Consider the following 20,427-nt stretch of genomic DNA (forward strand, 5'->3'; position numbering starts at 1 on the left):
TTATTAAAACAATATTGAAATCAATGCAGCGCAAGTTTGTACCATATGGATATTTGGGGCACTGCCAAAAAAGTTGCACCCGTATGTCCCTTTGCCAGAAAGTGAACTAAAAGTTGTGTGATGCATTAAAAAGTTCAGAGAAACCTCATCGTGCTTGTCTATGCACCAGATGTGATGCTCATGGGGAAATATTGTTATTATTCTAGCAACAAAAATATAAGGTACTGGCAGAGTGGTTGCTACCAAGTCGGTCCTGAAGATTCTGGGTAGTACAATACACAAGGATCATTTTAAAGACTGTTGACCCAAACCTATGATATAAACAGCTTGCTATGTTGTTGAGGAATTCCTTTTGTCATCTTTGCAGAGATAGAATCTTAAATCACTCCTATTTTCCTTTTCGTTTTAATATAACCACATTATTATATAATTTAATGTAAAAAAGTTACAGCTCCTCTTTTCTCATTACTGATGCATGTACAGCAGCTGGATTTTGTCTTTAGATGGCAGCCCTATCAACATATTCAAGCTATCGCAGTTCACCTTTGCCTTGTTACCCAACACGTGAAATAAACAACCACAAACAGCATACAAAACACACACATATACAATATATGTCATTCTTCTATTTGTGATGCCTGATTGCTGTAATAGAAGACAAACAAAAAAAAATTCCCCCGGGGCTCTTCACATTTTGAAGCAGATTTCATAGAAATTTAACTCAATTTCAGGAGTATAATTGAACTAACAATCTGTTCTCTCAGACAGGACGTCCCCTGCTTGATATTATGCAGGGCTGGACAGATGCTAAGGCAGATTTGAATGTACCTCAAAGCACTGCTGGATTTTTCTAAAAGCAAGATGTGTGTTGGGTAGGTCAGGCAGCAACACTTTGGGTGATTCTATTCTTCCTTCCCACCTTCTATCAGCATTCAACTATGCTAAAACTGTAAACAAGGGGAAAATATAGCAAATAGAATGTAAACAAGGAGAGCCAATGTGTCTATACTAGGAATGACTCCAAGTAAGCAAACCCTTATGCAAATAGCAATGGCTCTGGTATGCTTAGGGACTGTGTGTGTTCTGTGCTGAAATCAAGAGTGAACAGAAGCTGCAGAAACTGCTTTATAAAATCTGTGCGATTTAGGTCACTCAGTCTGGCTGTTGAAACTGAATCCCCAGATTCAGGGTCCTCTCTGGATACAGTACAATCAGAAATAAAGAGGAATGTAATGGCTTCTAGGACTGGTTATGAACAGTAAAGAAACAAAAAAGAAAAATTGTATTAATTTCTTTTAGCCAGGGCTTGAAACCAGACACACAATGAGTAAATTGGAACAGAGTGAAATACAAATCAGCAAAGAATTTTTGTCTCTGCAGTTTGCAGTTGAACAGAACAATGTACAATCTTTTACATATATATATATATATATATATCTTCAGCCTTGTCTTTGATCAGCTTATTTTAGGGCATTGGGGTACTCCATCAGTGTAAAGCCCATCCTCTGTAGGATTTGGAGTTGACTGTGACAATGCCTAGATATTATGGCATAAATATATTGGACAGAGAGGGGTGTGACCAGGGTACCTAGGAGATGTGCTGATTAATTAACCAATTTAGATTAAAAAAAAACATAAAAGAGCATCTATCCCAGGTTCTGGGGGGGAGGGGAACATACATAATTTTAATTTTCACTATGAATATCTTTGCAATAAATGAACAAATGTGCCCAGATGACTTAATAACAAAATAAAACCTCCTCCACAGCGAGCATAGAAATAAAATCTACCAACCTGCATTCCACTGCTTCCCACATGCGTGGGAAAAAAGATGGGCCTTGCAGTGCGCCCAGAAGGTAAGCAAAGTTGGACTCACAGAGGAATTCGAACCAAGTCAAATATGGTCAGGGCAGGCCCACAACATTTTGGCACCTGAGGCGGGGAGCTCAAATGATGCCCCCATGCCCCCTCGCTTGGGCCAAAACACTGAAAGGTCTTAGTTCTGCCTTCTTCCTGTTCTACTCCTCTCATGGTACTGCTCTGCTACCTACCCCAATAAAGGAGAACAAACAACTTAAAATGCCTTGTTCAAAAATTTTAAGTAACATTTAACTTTCAAACGCCTGAACAGCAAATGTAACTTTTCTTGTCTGCATAGTAAACACTGGCATTTTTATCTGTTCGAATAATCAATGTGGTGCTTTCCGGGCCTTCTTGGCTGTAAAGATTTGAACTGCTTCCTGCTGAAGGTCCATAGTCTGGGCCAGCTCATGCTCTGTTGAGATGGTTGCAAGGCCGACCAGCCTCTCCTGTGTCATTGTGGAGCGTAGATGTGTTTTTATTAACTTCAGCTTGGAGAAGCTGTGTTCTCCACTGGCAGCTGTTACAGGAAGTGTTAGAAGTATGCGCAGAGCAACAAAAGCATTTGGAAAGAGGGTGGTCATCTTATTTGTGCACATATATTCCAGAACAGCCTTTGGAGTTGATCCTGCTGAATGTATCTTGAAAGGGCTTTCAATTCATCCCCTAAAACACTCGCATCAATATCGTGCATGTCATCATGTGTCAACACTGTTTCTAGTGCCCTGCATTGCTGGTGTAGGTCTTCTTCAGGTATAGTGAGGTGTTTTGGAATATCATACAACATCCCAAATATACTGCTGTGTTCCTTGAGCTGCATGAAACGTTCTTCAACTAACTGTATTGCACAATCTAGCACCTGGTTAAAGAATTCAACTTTGAATTGTTGTTTGGGGTCTCTTATGGGATTATCCCGGGCCTCATAATCAAAATATCTTCTTCTTTGGTGACTCTTGTATTCTTGAATGGGTGGGAAAATAGCTTCAATGTGAAGTTCCTCTGCCAACTTCTGTGCAGTCTTCAGAACATTTTGAAATCCCTCATCTGACCAGTAAGGCTGTAGGTATGACTTTGCTTTGTCCAGTTGTTCCATTGCTCCAGATATATCAAGGTCAACACCTTGGAGTCTCTTGCTTACAAAATTTATTTCAAACAGTATGTCATGCCACAACTCTAAGCCACACAGAAATTTGAAGTTATGTATGTTTCTGGTGATTCTATTTCCCCCTGCCACTGTTTTCCCACGAACAGTTCCTGTCATAGCATTATCCTCCATAATGGCAACTATGGTATCATCTATCTTCAATTTGGTGTTTGATAGGCTTTATCGCCTCCACTCGACTTTCCCATGGTGTGGCACTCAGTGGTTTCAGTGTCAGACAGGTTGTTTCCAGATGTTGCTTCAAAATTTGCCATCCATGAGTTGATACAGAGAGAAATACATAGATGCTTTGAATTACATTAAAAAATTCAGCAGCCCCACTAGAAGCTGATGCTGCATCATTGACCACCAAGTTCAATGAATGAGAAATGCATGGGACAAAAAAAGCTTGAGGGTTTAACTCTCAGATCCGTGTCTGCACTCCTCTGTTCTTTCCTCTCATGTTGGCACCATTATCGTAGCCCTGACCTCTCATGTCAGCTATTGCAATACCCGTATCTTCCAGCTTTTTAAGAAGCACATTTGTCATACCAGCTCCTGTAGTATCATCAATGTCAATAAATTCTAGAAAACGCTTTCTGACCGTCACCATTGCAGGGACATTTTCACTAGGTTCTGTTGTTGTTACAAAACTCACCATTAAAGTAATTTGTTCCATATGGCTGATGTCAGGTGTGCAGTCCAGAATAACAGAGTAATATCTTGCTGACTTCAGATCTGCCACAATCTTCTGTTTGACTTTCGTTGCCAGTAACTGTATGATCTCATTTTGAAAGGTTTTTCCAAGGTAGTGGTGTGTGTGAATTTCTTTGGTGGTGACTCTTTCATAGATTCATAGATATTTAGGTCAGAAGGGACCATTATGATCATCTAGTCTGACCTCCTGCACAACGCAGGCCACAGAATTTCACCCACCACTCCTACCAAAAAAACCTCACACCTATATCTGTGCTATTGAAGTCCTCAAATTGTAGTTTAAAGACTTCAAGGAGCAGAGAATCCTCCAGCAAGTGACCCGTGCCCCATGCTACAGAGGAAGGTGAAAAATCTCCAGGGCCTCTTCCAATCTGCCCTGGAGGAAAATTCCTTCCCGACCCCAAATATGGCGATCAGCTAAACCCTGAGCATATGGGCAAGATTCATCAGCCAGATACTACAGAAAATTCTTTCCTGGGTAACTCGGATCTCACCCCATCTAATAGCCCATTACAGGTTACCATGAATATTTAATTAACAAAACCATGTTATACCATCATACCATCTCCTCCATAAACTTATCGAGTTTAATCTTAAAGCCAGATAGATCTTTTGCCCCCACTGCTTCCCTCGGAAGGCTATTCCAAAACTTCACTCCTCTGATGGTTAAAAACCTTCGTCTAATTTCTAGTCTAAATTTCCTAGTGGCCAGTTTATATCCATTTGTTCTTGTGTCCACATTGGTACTGAGCTTAAATAATTCCTCTCCCTCTCCGGTATTTATCCCTCTGATATATTTATAGAGAGCAATCATATCTCCCCTCAACCTTCTTTCAGTTAGGCTAAACAAGCCAAGCTCCCTGAGTCTCCTTTCATAAGACAAGTTTTCCATTCCTCGCATCATCCTAGTAGCCCTTCTTTGTACCTGTTTCAGTTTGAATTCATCCTTCTTAAACATGGGAGACCAGAACTGCACACAGTATTCCAGGTGAGGTCTCACCACTGCCTTGTATAACGGTACTAAAACCTCCTTATCCCTACTGGAAATACCTCTCCTGATGCATCCCAAGACCGCATTAGCTTTTTTCACAGCCAAATCACATTGGCGGCTCACAGTCATCCTATGATCAACCAATACTTCAAGGTCCTTTTCCTCCTCCGTTACTTCTAATTGATGCGTCCTTAGCTTATAACTAAAATTCTTGTTATTAATCCCTAAATGCATGACCTTACACTTCTCACTATTAAATTTCATCCTATTACTATTACTCCAGTTTACAAGGTCATCCAGATCCTCCTGTAGGGTATCCCTATCCTTCTCTAAATTGACAATACCTCCCAGCTTTGTATCATCCGCAAACTTTATTAGCACACTCCCACTTTTTGTGCCAAGGTCAGTAATAAAAAGATTAAATAAGATTAGTCCCAAAACCGATCCTTGAGGAACTCCACTGGTAACTCCCTCCAGCCTGACAGTTCACCTTTCAGTAGGACCTGTTGTAGCCTCCCCTTTAAACAATTCCTTATCCACCTTTCAATTTTCCTATTGATCCCCATCTTATCCAATTTAACTAATAATTCCCCATGTGGCACGGTATCAAATGCCTTACTAAAATCTAGATAAATTAGATCCACTGCGTTTCTTTTGTCTAAAAAATCTGTTACTTTCTCAAAAAAGGAGATCAGGTTGGTTTGGCACGATCTACCTTTTGTAAAACCATGTTGTATTTTGTCCCATTTACCATTGACTTCAATGTCCTTAACTACCTTCTCCTTCAAAATTTTTTCCAAGACCTTGCATACTACAGATGTCAAACTAACAGGCCTATAATTACCCGGATCACTTTTTTTCCCTTTCTTAAAAATAGGAACTATGTTAGCAATTCTCCAATCATACGGTACAACCCCTGAGTTTACAGATTCATTAAAGATTCTTGCTAATGGACTTGCAATTTCCTGTGCCAATTCCTTTAATATTCTTGGATGAAGATTATCTGGGCCCCCCGATTTAGTCCCATTAAGCTGTTTGAGTTTCGCTTCTACCTCAAATATGGTAATATCTACCTCCATATCCTCATTCCCATTTGTCATGCTACCATTATCCCTAAGATCCTCTTTAGTCTTATTAAAGACTGAGGCAAAGTATTTGTTTAGATATTGGGCCATGCCTAGATTATCCTTGACCTCCACTCCATCCCCAGTGTTTAGCGGTCCCACTTCTTCTTTCTTTGTTTTCTTCTTATTTATATGACTATAGAACCTTTTACTATTGGTTTTAATTCCCTTTGTAAGGTCCAACTCTACTTGACTTTTAGCCTGTCTCACTTTATTCCTACACGTTCTGACCTCAGTAAGGTAGCTTTCCTTGCTGATCCCTCCCTTCTTCCACTCCCTATATGCTTTCTGCTTTTCTTAATCACCTCTCTGAGATGCTTGCTCATCCAGCTTGGTCTACAACTCCTGCCTATGAATTTTTTCCCCTTACTTGGGATGCAGGCTTCTGATAGCTTCTGCAGCTTTGATTTAAAATAATCCCAGGCCTCCTCTACCTTTAGATCCATAAATTCTTCAGTCCAATCCACTTCCCTAACTAATTTCCTTAATTTTTGAAAGTCAGCCCTTTTGAAGTCAAAAACCCTAGCTGCAGATTTTATTTTTATTAATCCTTCCGTTCAGTTTGAACTGAATTAGCTCATGATCACTTGAGCCAAGATTATCCCCTCTCACCTTTTCTCCTGCCTGCCTGATGTGTCCCTTATACCCTCCTTCCTCCAGTACAGCACTCCACAATCTCTGTGCATCTAGAGCAGAGAGAATACATATGCACCAGCAGCAGACCCAATTTTCTGCATTCTGGGTCCTAGTGGCGCCCCCCCCCCCCACAGCCTGGCACCTGAGGCAGCCCCCTGAGTTCTCCTCATGGTAAGGCCAGCCCTGGGTATGGTAGAGGCAGAGACATGAACATATTGAGTACACTGCAGTCTCTGTCTCCTCACTAACCCTCTGAGCAACCTCTTATATACATTGAACAACAGGAAAGACAGAATAGACCCCCACGTTATCTTACATGCAGAGAAGCAATTGCCCACCCATTACCCTCTGGCTCCTCTCAGGCAAATAAGAATGGAGGCACCTAGGAGTGATACTGTCCCACCTAAGCTGGGGTACAAAGATAAGTCTATAGAAACATGTGGTCAGTGGGGGTAAAGGCTGCTATCAGAGCTAAAAGGGAGAGCATGGACACTTGGGACCTGATTCTTCTCTCACTTGTGCCAGTTTACACCAGTGCAACACACCTCACCCCAAGAGTTACTCCTGATTAACAGAGGTGTAAGTCTGAGGAGAATCAAGTCCTTTAACATAATAAATGGCCAAGAGGAAATCAATAACTAGTGCCACAAGAGCAGTTTCTACCCCACACCCAGGACTGACACCTTTTTGACAGAAGTCAAAGAAATCTGCAGATTCAAGAAATTTCCAGAACGGCTCTATTACAACCTTTTCAGTGGCCAGTCCCAACAAAGAAAAAGGTTGGAACCAGGCCAATTGCTTATCCTCATTGAATTTTGGTTTCTTGAGTAGAGGCCAGTGTGACACTCCATACCTCAAAGTAGCACCCTGGAAACCTCATATTCACTACTGTCTTATAATTATGATATGTTTTGTACAAAGTATACCTTGTGAGGTACCATTTTAAAAGTCTTGATCTGTTGAACATTAATATCCTGTTGGATTGTATGTGCTATCCTTATATGTAAAGTTATGAACTATTGTTATATGTGTTACTGAAATATGTTGTGAGGTTGGGAACACCAACAACCAGCCTTTCGGTTACAACAAAGGAGTAGCCATCAATAGCCAGACGGCATTAACGGCTCACCAACACAAGGGAGTAGCCATCAACACACAATCCACTATTCCAGAAAGTCCTTAGAGAAGGCACATATGCAATGGAGACTGCTTGACCAATGGGGACTGACTGACCCCCCTCGTCACAGCAAGGATCTTTCTAGCAGCTGGAAGAAGGTACAAAAAGAGAGACAGTGACATCATCACTTGGCCTGTCTCTCCCCCTACCCCAGTTCAATACCTGTAAGGATGTCTGGAGGACAAAGACTTTGAAATGGGGAAGTTTGGTCCCAGGTGGGAAGGTAGTTCTAGCCTGTGTTTTGAGGAACTGTAACCTGCTTGTACCATCTGTCAGGGTGAGAAAAGTGGTTTGATTCAACTCTTGTTTACACTAAAAGTTTAGGATTTAGAATGCATGTTTACTTTTTATTTTCTTAAGGTAACTATCTCTGACCTTTGTGCCTACCACTTATAATCACTTAAAATCTATATTTCTGTAGCTAATAAACGTATTTTAGTGTCTTATCCTTATCAGTGACTTTGCCTAAAGCCCTTGTGAAATCTGCTCAGATTACAAAGGCTGGTGCATGTCCACTTTTCTTTGACGAAGTGGCAAACCAGGTTTACATTGGCCAGGCTTCTGACCATTGCAAGATGGTACAGTTCTGGGGTGCAAGACAGGGGAGCTGGGGGGAATTGGCTGGAGCCTCCCTATTGATGGTTCACGGTTAGCTGGGAGATCATTCATGAAACTAGATAGGCATGTCCCTGCCTGTGGATGTCTGTGTGAGTGCAGTGCCTGTCAGAGGCTTGTAGCTTGACATCAGCATCAAAATGTGAGAGGCAGCCCAGGTTGGTGGGTTTGGAGGGCTCAGCAGTCCCATAATCCAGGTTGCACCCCGGGGCTACCATCACAGCCAGATAACAACATTCTTAAGAATAGCCATCACTATATCCCCCACCTCCACACGCACACACACAAGGTAACATGGACAATCTCCACCAACAGCTGAGACAGTACTTCCCTATTTGCCTGCACCAGCCAGGAAGGACATTGGTTCAATTGCCATTGGACCCCTTTAACTTGGAGCAGTCCTAGCACAAAGGACCATGAGTGAAAGTAGCAAGAAGAGAAGACGCCCCTCAAAATAGTGCTGTGTTTCCACTGCAGTAGACAATTCTGTAAACATCCAAGTGATGTTATCTACAAAGTAACATGAAACTTTTTTCTCACCATTCACCCCGTCCCCGCAATACCCTATAACCAAGAAGATGCAACTCAGATTAACCCAGATTTAATCTAGCAATTGACCAACTGGAACAGCTTTGCTGTACAACACTTTGCAAATGCTATCGTGAAGTCAAACAAACCTTTATTCATCTGCACAGCCACAGCTTCTGATCTTAAAAAATGTACATGTTGCAAGCTCATGCTTATCACTAAAAATTGGAAAGGATGCAGAGAAAAGGCACAAAAGTGATTTGAGGGTTAGAAAAAAATACCTTACAGTGAGAGACCTAAGAAGCCCAATCTGTTTAGTTTATCAACAAGGAGATCAAGAGATGACTTGATTATAATATATAAGTACCTTGAAGGTGAAAAAATATTTAGTACTAAAGGATTTTTTAAAGGTATAAGAAGAACCAATGGCTGGAAGTTAAAGCCTGATAAATTTAGATTACAAACAAGTCAAACAATTTTAACAGTGAAGGAAATTAACCACTGGAACAAACTACCAAGGCAAGTGAAATATTCTTGATCTCTTGAAGTCTTTAAGACTGTATGTCTTTCTAGAAGATAAGCTTTAGCCAAACACAAGTTTTTGGGCTCAGCACAGGAATAACTAGAGGACATTCTATGGCCTCTGTTTTACAGGAGTCAGACTACATGATCGAATGATCCTTTCTGGCTTTAAAATATATGAATCTATGAATTTGCAAGGGAACCTGACAATTAAATGCTCAAATCCCACTTGCAAATCTCATCCCAGGGACTAACTTTAGGTGCCCTAATTTAAAAATTTCAGCCTTAGGTTTTTTTTTCTCATATCAACTCATTATTCAAATGGTTATAAAATATTTCAGCATCCTTGCTTTGCTTGATGTGTCTTAACATGGAAAGTGGATAATTCTCCTAAGTTTTTTTCCCTTTAAAATTATTTGAAAATTTGTATTTTTCCAATAAAGAGCATTGTGAATGAGTATAATTTATTTTAATTTAACCTCATTTGCTGGTTAAACCCCATTGCACCTGCTTATGCAAACATTACCCAATTGCTAAAGACATACCTGATACACTCAGAAGCGGTTCAGCGGTTATGAAGTATTATATACACTGAATTTTGTATGGTTTATACTATAGGACACAGCCTATTAACTATTCTCATTACAAGGCATACAATATTTATTCTTTTAAGAGAATCATAGAAATATAGGACTTTGAGAAGTCATCTAGTTCAGCCCTCTATTCTGAGGCAAGATCAAGTATGCCTAGACCATCCCTGACTGGTGTTTGTCCAACGTGTTCCTAAAAACCTCCAATAAGGGGGATTCCACAGCCTACCTTGTTAACCTATTCCAGTTCTTAACTATCCTTATTAGGGAAAAAAATTCTAACTATATCTAACCTAAATCTCCCTTGCTGCAGATTAAACCCATTACCTCTTGTCCTACTTTCAGCGGCGATGGAGAACAATTGATCACCATCCCCTTTGCAACAGCCCTTAACATATTTGAAGACTTTTTATCAGGTCTCCCTAGTCTTCTTTTCTCAAGAGTAAACACACCCAGTTTTTTTAACCTGTCCTCGTAGGTCAGGTTTTCTAAACATTTTATCATTTTTGTTGCTCTCCTCTCGACTCTCACCAGTTTACCCACATCTTTCCTAAACTGTGGTACCCAAAACTTGTGCAGAAATGTTGTCAGATGTACTAACAGGAAACTACCCAACGCAACGAAAAATAGTCTCAAAAGAACAGTCATTCATTAGCATTTTACCCAGTCAGTTTTGTAATTCACTCATGTGCTGGAAGCAGCAAGTGCTCTCAGTGGACACCAGATCTTTGAACTCAAAACACTGACATTTTTATTTCCATTGGCCACTGAACTCTAATGATGCCCCTAGTCTTCCTCATTTAGTATGAGCCCAAGTAAATGGACACTGTGACTTTCTCACATAATGAGGTACACTCAGCTCCTTTTAATTCCCTCCCCCCTTCCCTCCCCCACTCCCCCCCAAATCTGTGATTTAGGTTGATAACATCTAGAATAAAAGGACTGGAGATTTCAGGGCCGCAGCTGTCACAGAAGGGAAATCAACAAACATGCAGCTATTCATACACACTGCTCTCTCAGCTCCATCATCATCCTACTTTTGCAAGAGGCAAAAGTGATAATTCTACACTTTCTGTAGCTATTTGATTATCCTCTTAAGTGGTTAAATTCCCATGTAACTAAGATACTGTCATGGATATTCTACCCCTTTGTACCTGTAGCCCAAAGACAGCTTGGCTTGTGTTGCCCAGGTAGGACGAAGACCCATAATCCTGATTTCTCTGTCACTTCTGCAGGGTTATGGAAATAAACCAGGACAGGTAAAGTTGCTGGGGAGAGAATGCCATGGAGGCCCATTATGTTACAGAATCAAGCTGATGTTCACAGAAAGCAGAAGAGAAAATGGATAACTGAAAGCGGAGGAGCCTGGACTCAATGAGAGAAGAAATCGTGTTGTTCTCCTAATTTTATTTACCTTGAAAAGGAAGAGCTTTGATTTGGCAGTTTTGTACCTTGGAACTTTGCTTTTATTTTTGTTTGGCAATCTAATCTCCCGCTATCAAGGGAGAGCCTCCCCCGTGACAAGTCACATTTTCTAACATATTTGATGAACCTTGAGTCTTCAGACCAGTAAACAAATTTCCAAAAACAAACCACCTGAAAAAGTATACATAAACTGGCAATATTGCTAGAGAATAAGAAATATGTAACCCGTTTTCCTATACATTTTATTACAAGAAAAGTATACATTAGCAATAGAAGTGCCAGAACCACCATTTCCTATACATTCACAGGTATATTTTCAGCACAGGATTGGGCATTAGGCATCTCAATTCTCATCACTGTAAACAACTACCACTGACTTCAGTGGGAATATAGGATCAAGGCTCTAATTTGCGATTTTCCCCCCTTTCCTTTGAGATGCACACACATGCCAGTTTCCCACCTGGAAACAGAACAGGGAAACCTATAAAACAGTCACACACAAAATAGTACACATCAATCACCTGTCCTGCCCACACAGGGCTTAGACCAGGGGAAAAAAAAGCATGTAAAATGTAAGTAATGTGTAATCAGATTTTCAGATCAGTCTTATAATTTCATTAGAAAGTAATACAAGCTCCCTAGAACTTGAAGTGCACAGCAATGTCAATAAAATGCTTATGGTGCTTTACAAATCATGTGGCTTTACAGAGTCCCTCCCCCAACCCCAAAATCCTAACTATATTTTTCAAGCTTCTACCAAAATTTAAGCATTGATCTAAAAATGTATTTAGTCTGGTTCACCCCCCGCCCCCGATTTGAGTATAATATTTTTTAAAAAATTGTTTCTTTTCAACTATAGCAAAACCAAGAAATAGGCAGCAGCTTTACAGCCAGTATCTCAATTGCGGCAGCTTTCAGCATTATTAAAAGCAAATTAAGCCTGCTGGTAAGCCTATGTGCAACTCTGTTTGACTAATTGCCCCAAGGACTCCAGCACTGCAACACTAGCTACAGTATTTCTGAATCTATTTCACAGCTGCACATATTGTTATGATGTTCTTGTAGAGTTAAGCCAAATCTTGGATGTTAATCACTACATTTTAAATAAAATAATTATTAATACGTGAATAATAATTATGTGTAGGTAGGCCTTCCTCTTCCTTGGGGTTGCTGTACAACAGAATAAAAACAAATACAACATAAATTAAACAAAAACCCTCTTAAAATTAGACCAAATGAGAAAATCCAGTTTTAAAAAGGCAAGATTATTACTTTTTAAAAGTGGAAAGGAAAGGAATGGAAAATTAGCACTGGAAGGATAAATTCTCCTCCTCCACACTTTTTTGTTGTTGTTGTGGATCTGAAGTTGAGATAATGAGCAGTTTGTTTACAAGGTTCATCTATCAATCTGACCAGCTGATTGTTGATCACTCCATCCTTGGTCAACGTCTATTACTATAGGGGTTTATACATGTAATTAGAAATCTCTCCCTTCTCAAATAATCCAGCTGCTAAAATAGCAACTGTATGTTAATTCTGACTGAATCTATATGCCGTTTGCTTGTAGTAAAGCGCCTGTATTAAAGCTTCTGACAGCAATGTTTACAAGCTCGGTACAATTCTAATTTAATTGTTAATCGGCATGTACAATCTAGTTCTCACCCTAGGCATTGCAAGAAAACATAGCAGAACAATTTGACTCTGCTGAAATAATGTCCCTTCTTAGTAGGAATTGCCATATTTTAGATGGTCCATCTAATTCAATATGTTGTTGCAGTCAAGTAGCCTGTAGCAGATGATTCAGTGGAAAGTGCAACCCCCTCTTCCCTTCCTCAACTCACCCCGCAAATGAACAAACATAGGAAAACCTATTCATAAGGAAAGTTTCTTCCTAACCCAGGTTGACGTATGCCCTGAAGTATAAGGGTTTATAGCTCTTAATTTTGATATAATATGGAGATTTTTAGCCCATATAAATGTCAAATCCCTCCAAGCTTTCAGCCTCAGAACTGGCTTCCCCAGTTGAGGAAAATGATCAACTGATGGATGGAAAGGACAGAGTTGGATTGGAGGGACCAACTCCCTTAGGCCTTTTCTATAATCCGAAATAGCAACCTGTCAGGTAAAAGACAGCACAGAAATTACCAGCTGTGCCAGAGCAGAGAAAAGCTGGGATCAGAGAGGTAAATTCCTGTCTACACTGTGATACGGAGGACATCATCAGGTGGTATTTTGATCAACATAGAAGAGTCAGTTTCAACACAAGGGTGCTATGAAGGTGATACACCTGGTTATTTTGATTTGATCCCATCCCCCATGGGCAATCTAACACAAACAAAATTTACCTTGAGGTCACACATGAGGCTGTTCAGGAGGGATTAGATAACTATGCAGGCTACACTCATCTTTTGCCTCTGTCTCTGCCAGTCAGTGACACCTTAGACGTTATGGTGATAGGCATCACAGACAACCCTAAGATGGCTAGATAGCTTCTGTACAGAGTGTAAAGGCTCTGATGGAGTCTTTAGGATTAATATAGGTGGGTATGTAGTTGTTGTGGTGTTTGTTTTTTATTGTTAATTTTGCCCATTAATAAATCTCTTTTCTTTTCCAGTAAGGTTTTTCGTGTTATTCTTTCAATACGGCTGGTAGCAAAGTCACAGCACTCAATGTATTTCTCTTCTACAATATTATATTCATGTTGGCTGGCTTTTAAGGTTTTTTATATTTTAATGAAGTTATTAAAATGAAAGTTCTGACTTGCATAATTCATGAGCATTCACTATCTCTTCAAAATTTCTGACTCTAAACTATTCTTTCTTGTCAACGACGTTTTTTTTTTATAAGACACCCAAGAAAGGCTTTTTAAATGTGAAGGTGGTGTTGAAAACAGATTTTTAATTACAGGAAACTGTAGCTTTATTTCTGTTGTAATATAATTTGGTCCCTTGGGATAGTTTTATGTTTATGATATTGGCTTTGCAGACAAAAAATGCTGAAAATCTGATTTATTTTCTATTTATAATCCATTAATACTGAGATTAGTGGAGACACATAATGCACTGGATTATGGGCCAGCTTCTCTTTTATGCCAAGATATGCTTGATTTTGCAGAAAGTGGCACTGGACCACCAAGGAGCCAATTACAATTCTCTTCTCTTCCCAATTCTTCTTAAATCCTGACTCTGGCATAGATTAGAGCAGCCTAGGGGCTGCCATAATTTATGCAACCTGGCAATGGTTCCAAAGTTACTGTCCAATGCAGCGCACTCCAGCCATGCCACTCCTCATCCTTTATGCACAGGTGTCATAGGAGCTTGCCACACAGGCTTTATGCCTGCTGGGAAAATGCAGACAGTTTCTGCAGAGAGGTGGCTGTAAATCTGGCCTTACTTTGTGGGCTGTATGGAAGGCTGAGTTGCAACCCATTTTTGAAATCTTTTTAACTTGTCCAAATAATATAGATGCAATTTTGAACAGCTCCTAAAGGACTTAGGAGCCTATCTCCCATTGACATGCAAAGGGACTTAGGTGCCTAAATTACTTAGATGCTTTTGAAAATTTTACCTATAAAACCATGTAGCAAGGTCTTACCGAATGTTGGCAAACAGAGACAATCTTGTCATACCCAACATTTCTAGAAAACACTTTCCAGATATCAAAGTGCAGGAAAATATTTAAAATGTCATTTTAAAACATACGTAGTTTTTTGCTAGAAGCCTTCATTCAGCAACAGCAATAATTTTCACTTGTTCTGTTGAGCTGATGAGCTAGGGCCAAGCAGTTCCAGTTTTCAAGCTAAGGCTTGCTTTAGTTGCTGCCTGATGTTGCAATTAAGTTGAAGGCCTAGAAGTTTATTGGTCAGATGGGTGATCTGAGCTTGTCACAAGGAGTCTAATGAATTTGATGATTAGTCTGTTGTCTTTTATTGTTTATTTCCTAAGTAATTTGAGCTTGTCTTTAAATGGCCTGTAATTTATGGAGAAGTACAAAATGCTGGAGTCAAGTTTTTTGGGGTTTTTTTGCAACTACAGTAGGAATTAAATCAGATACATATATTGACTCACAAGTTTAAAATTTCAGTGAAGTCATCACAGAAATACCATGCAATGTGGTTAGAAGAAGTTATTTCAACAAAATGTACCTCTTGCTGTTTTAGGCCCCATTCAGGAAAGCACTTAAGCCCGTCCCTATTTAGGGAAGCATTTAAATGCATGATTAACTTTAAGTGTGTCCTTAAATCCCACTGACGACAATGGTAAATTTAAATGCTGTCCTGAATAGGGGTGCCTTAGAACAACTAAAATAATTTTACAAATTGCTAAATTAAGGTTTTTGAAGCTATTGGGCTACATTGTGGCCAGTTCTACATGGGGGAAGACTGAGGGTATGTCTACACTGAACCTCCCAGCCCAGCTAGATAGACTCATGCTAGGGCAACTCGAGCTAGTGTGCTAAAAATAGCAATATGGTTGTTATGACTTGGGCTGGAGTTGGGGCTCTCAAGCCTAGGGGGTCAAGCCCAAGCCGTAATGTCCTCACTGCTATTTTTAGCACACTAGCTCAAGACCTGCTAGAGTGAGTCTGTGTATCCGGGCTGGGTGGCTCACTCCCAGCTACAGAGTAGACATACCCTGAGGGTACTAGTTCCTACTCCCTTAAAATGCTGCACAGTGATCTTCCTCCATGTGAAAAAGGCACTGCACACATTTACCAACACCAGCAACAAAACCCAAAAAGTGTGGAATAAAGCATGAAGGAAACCTACTGCCCTCCCTCTGATGCAACTGCAATGTGTGTGCTGCCCAGAAGCATGTCCATGTCAGAATTCCACAGGAACTGGGGTGCTCCTCCTACTTTGAACATGCAATACAGGTAACAAACTCTTCTGTGGGGCACAGAGTTCAGGTGTAACATAATGCTGTATCCCTTCCTACTCCCCCTTTTGCATGCCCTTCTCACAACAGGAAAGGATAACAAAAAATAAAATGGTTTTTAACTTGAAAAACAGCAGATTTTTCTCTATTTTTCACAAACTTTTAAGATTCTTTTCCCATGTGACACCTACATAATTTCCATCTCCTGCTAATGGCCTCCTCCGGGTGACAGTAAGTGCTGTGGAATGTGTGGGCAATATTCAGCTTGAGATCATGTTTGATTGTTCACATTTTCCCACCTCCACTGTGATGCACTACTTTCAGTTTTACAAAATGAAAAGCAATTTTTGCTTCTGGGGGAAAGAAATCACAAAACTATACTGGGAAAGGAGTTCATTTGTTGGGATCACATCCTGCTGCCCCGACTTACACTGAATAACATCTTATTCCAAGAGTAGCTCTACTTGCAGAGTAAGGTGCTATTTAGTGTGAGGTGGGGGCAGAATCTGGGTCTTGGTTTTGAAAGTTGCTTCTGCATGATTTATGTGTGAGAGAGATTCCCTAGAAAAAACTACTCTCCCACTTTAAACCAACATTATCTCACCGTCAGGCTATGTCTACACTACAAAGATAAATCGACCTATGTTAGGCTGACTTACAGCCACCGCAATAATTACTGATATCCACACTACCCTCCCTCTTCTGCCGGAGGTGCACATTCAGTGCGTCCACTGACTGAAGAAGGGCATTGTGGGAGACTCAGAGCGAGGGCTCTCAGCTCCACGCAGCTCCCCACTGGGAGCCCAGCTGCCCCCCAGGGCTTCTCGCCTCCACGCTCTAGCCAGGAGCAGGGGGGAAGCTGCCTGGGGCGTCTCGCCTCTGGCAGGGAGATCTACGCCTGGAGTACAGCTGGCTGCCATGCTTCCAGTGGGGGGAGCAGGGAGCCAGAGGGCAGCAGGGCTCCCAGTAGGGAGTGGGGAGCCTGGGTGGCAGCCCAAGCTGGGACCCTGGGAGGCAGCCCAGCTTGGAGAGGAGACCAGGCAGCAGACAAGAATGACAGCTAACAGCTGTTGTAAGGAACGCAGCATCTACACTGTCACGGCGTTGCCCTTACTACACCAACATGAGTCCTACGCCTCTCGTTGAGGTGGTTTTATTAGGTCAGCATAACAGAGGAGTTACATGGGTGGGAGGAGCATTTTCAGGTGTACATCTCCGCTGCTTTGTCGACAAAAGCTGACTTTTGTGACAAAACCATGTAGTATAGACAAGGCCTTGGTTTTTATATTCGAGATATTGTATTAGCGGCTATTTGTGATGGTCAGGCAAACCAAACTCTTTTGGAGGGGCTCTCAATTCATGTGTTGCAAAATGAGGATGGTCAACTGTGTGGAGGACTGTAATTTGCTGCCATCTGTGATCAATCATCTTGATTATTTTTTATTTAAATTCTATTCTATTATTTTTAAACACCTACCCTAGAATAAGTTTTGTATTATGTTCTGAAAGGCTCCAAATAAACAGGCTCTAGCAGAAATTCATATTTCTATAGCTGACCTCAGATCAGTGACTTTTAGACCCCCCAACTTACAACTGCTGGGTCCTGTTGGGTTTGCTTGTTGCTGAGGAGTGGTGGTATCTTTAGGATGGCTTGGTCCTAGCAAAGGAACGCAGAATCTAATTCCCTTCTAGAAATAACCTCTTGCACTATTTGAGGCATTTCAGCACTTAGAGCAATACTAAACATGCTTATTTGAAAATAATTTTTAAGATAACATTTTCCATCTGAAGTTCACAGAATGCTTTTAATTCATTAAGGTTTGTAAATCTCACAGAACAATTTTGTGGAATTATCATCCCTTTTCTACAGACAAGAGCGCCAAGGTACATAGAGGTTAGGGCCACATTGTGATCCCCTTACTCACATGAGAAGTCCTATTACTACTTACACAGTTGAATTACTGTTTTCCAATATCAGTAAGTTTGTAGCATAGCCTGGAGTAGAATACAGATGTCCCGATTCTCTGCCCTGTAACTGAGACACAAGACTTACCCCATGATGTGAACCTGATCATAGGTTAGAATACAAAGTAGAATGCTAAAAAATGCTATTGAAAGGATCACAGTATAAGGCTCAAAGAAGATGCTCGTTAGCATCTATTTGCAATTAGTTCCATACGCAGCATTGATTCCTGCAGTACTGCGTCTCCATTGTCCACGTTTCAAAACGGATTGTGAAAAATTAGAAACGATTCAGAAAGGAGATACAAGAATGATTTGAGGTTCTGGAAAACTATCTTAAAGTGAAAGATTTTAGAAGCTCAAACTATTGAGTTTACCAAACAGAAGGTCAAGAGGTGACTTGATCACAGTACATAAGTACCTACCAAGGGGAAGAGATTTCTGATAGTAGTTGGCAGTTTAATCTAGCAGACAAATACATAAAAAAATCTAATGGCTGGAAGAGGAAGCTAGACAAATTCAGAATGGCAAAAGTTTCAATAAAAGAATTAATAGGGGAATTAACCATTAGAACCACACACCAGAAAATGGGGTGAATTCTCCACCACTTGAAGCTATAAATCAAGCCTGGATATCTTTCTAAAGGATATGCTCTAGCTCAACCAGAAGTTACTGCATTTCATCTAGGAATTGCTGGGGAAAATTCTATAAAATGTGTAATGCTGGAGGTCAGACTAGATGGTCATGTGATCCTTCCTGGCCTTAAAACCTATGAATCTTCATTATGAATGTTCCCTTGTCTGCTATCTTAAAAATACAAGTTTATCTGTCTTATCGTTATGGTCTGTTAATACATTACTGATAGAACATGATAGATAGTGATTTCCTAGGGAATCTTTAATTACTATGCTAAACCTTAAGGGTACTTGCTGCCTTTTGGCTTGTTACAGAGCTCGATGTGATGAGAACCGTAGTGTTTCCATCTTCTATTTTCCTGTAAGTAGAAGTTAGGGCCTGTGACCCAGACTGGCAGTCCCTCTGTAAAGATAGGAGTAGTGGGTACCTGTGCCCCCAAAGGCACAGGAAGTAGCAGAAGGGAAGGGAGATCACCTTGTTTCCCTGAAGACAAAAAAAATGACACATAGTGGGGGAGGGTGGTGACCAAAAATTTGGTGGTGGGGAAAAAAAGGGACCTAGACAGATTTCCTCACTTTGTGACTTTCCCTCCTTATGTTTATCAAATGCAGTACGTACTTTGAGCAAGTTCCTGGGTTCTGTATGAATATTTGACACAACTCTATCTAGTCCTAACATAGATTTGTAGAAATAAGCAAACACACACCTATGAGATCATTTCATCCATCATCTCCGTGCCAACTGGAGATCATTCCCTGTGGTATGTTCTCCAGTCCTCTCTCCACCGTAATGACATCACTAAAGGTTTCTATTTCTAGACCATGACCTAGTTGCTATTAGAAACAATCCCATTCCCATTGCGTGTGTATAAACTGATGAGAAATTACAAATAGTCACTTCTAAACATGAGGTGAATAAAAAATATTTTTGTAAGATCTCTCCTTGTGCAAAATATCTTATTTAACAGTACATAATTTGATTTCTGCTAATGTGTAATTCATGCATTAGCTAGATTCTGTATTTTAGACACAGCCATGAATGGAGATCAGTGTGGAGCTCCACCACTCCCAAAGGATTTTGGGGATGGACTGTGATTCGCAATCTTGCTCCAAACTTCCCATGTGCAGGCTTCACCATTTCTTATACTGGTATATGATCCTACCTACAGTGTGCCAGCCTTACTATGAGCTGGTGCCAAAAGGGAGATGGGGCCATGCTTTCCTAACCCCTTTGGGGCATTGTGCATCCGATGGGGCATGGAGGAAGCAACCCCTGTCCTTCCACAAGTACAGGGACTGCAATTGTGACCACCCCTGCACATAGGGACAAGAGAGAGGGTGTCCCTCCTACCCTTGTGCATGAGCCAGTCACAGTCAAGCCCTTGCAATGTAGAAGCAATCACCCCCAGCACCTCAATCACTAGCCAGTATAGTGACCTGTTGTAAGTACCTCTATTATAGTGTCTGAAACATTGCAGAGAAATGCAGCTCATTCTCAAGGTTTGGTGGAAGATTAGAAATACAATAGGAAGTATAATCAAATTTTTTCCTCTTGAATAATCCATATTTATCTCCAGGCAACAGGAAAGGAGGAAATTACAGCGAGGTTGCAGTGTCATCTGACTGT

General features: G+C 40.7%; 1 protein-coding gene across 2 annotated transcripts in view; it reads right to left on the minus strand.

Moving 5' to 3' along the window:
• SYT1 (synaptotagmin 1) overlaps positions 1-20,427 on the minus strand; it is a 176,173-nt gene that overhangs the window by 63,080 nt on the left and 92,666 nt on the right. The gene's annotated exons all lie outside the window — the stretch shown is intronic.

Source organism: Eretmochelys imbricata, chromosome 1 (genome assembly GCF_965152235.1).
Source record: "Eretmochelys imbricata isolate rEreImb1 chromosome 1, rEreImb1.hap1, whole genome shotgun sequence".
Classification (NCBI taxonomy): Eukaryota; Metazoa; Chordata; order Testudines; family Cheloniidae; genus Eretmochelys; species Eretmochelys imbricata.